A 1,130-nucleotide genomic window follows, 5' to 3' on the forward strand; every position below is an offset into this window, starting at 1 on the left:
TACCTGATAGCTATGGATGCGGATCTAGGAGGAATCCCAATATCTAACCCACGTTAAGCTTGACCTTGTAACAGCACAGGCCTCAATCTAGAAGTAGGTCTAAAGGGACGGTATTAGCATTCACCTCCTTGGAGTGGCCTGTAAGGATAAGGACAGTTCGTGCTCGAATCCAGTCCCAATCAGGCGACTAATCGGCTGAGTAACCTTGGACAGGTTGCATACCCTCTCTGGGCTTCAGTTTCCACATCAGCAAATTGCAAGTTGAACCGCACGGTCTTCAAGGTCCTTCCCAGCAGAGAGCCTGGTACCAAGTAGGCCTAGCCATTAAAGCAGCTTCCTGTGGGCGCGGTGCAGGGCTTTAACGGTCCCCCCCTCCCCCGCTCGAGCCCGCGAAACCCTCAACACGCCCCTCCGAGTGACGCCGCTTTCTCAACCGCAGCCTGGACACGGCTCCGCCTCTTTCCGGGGGCGTCCCGTCGTGCCCCGCGCCAGGCTTCTAAAGCGGTGGGTCGACTCCCGCCTTTCCGCGGCCCCGACCCCTAACTCCTCTCCCCAGTTTTGTCGGGTGCCTTATCCTATCAACGTCTAGTATCCCAGCCAATCACGCGGGTCCGGAGTCTTACCTTCGGTCCATCCTCCTCACAGCGGCCAGCCGGCCCGAGCTCAAGGCCTTTAGCAGGCCAATCCAATCAGTGGCCGGCTCTAGCCGGCCTCACCCCAATGTCCCTCCTCTCGGCCAATCCGCGCGCCCCATTCTGCTGCCCGCCCAGCCAACCCCGGGCCTTGAAACCAGCGGGCAAATGGGCGCAAGGCGGCCCTTCAACGCTGACCGCCTGGCCAATTGGGGATTCCGCGTGGCCACGGCGGCAACCAATCGACATGGAGCGCGGTGCTGCCGCGGAGAGGTCCGGCCGAATATCCCTCCGCCTTCCTCCCTCCCTCTCTCTCCCTCCCTGCGAGCCGCCGTTCACTTACCGCCTCCCTTCCCTTCTTTCTCCCTCCGCCACCCGAGCACCAGCCGCGCTCTGAGCTGCCCCCGGGGTCCCTCCCCCGCCGTCAGAGGAGCAGCTGCCGCCGCCGCCAGCAGCAAATTAGGAAGAGGGAGGAAGGAAAGGAGGAAGGAAGGGAAA

This window comes from Bison bison, unplaced genomic scaffold, assembly GCF_000754665.1.
Source record: "Bison bison bison isolate TAMUID 2011002044 unplaced genomic scaffold, Bison_UMD1.0 scf7180017864180, whole genome shotgun sequence".
NCBI classification, from domain to species: domain Eukaryota; kingdom Metazoa; phylum Chordata; class Mammalia; order Artiodactyla; family Bovidae; genus Bison; species Bison bison.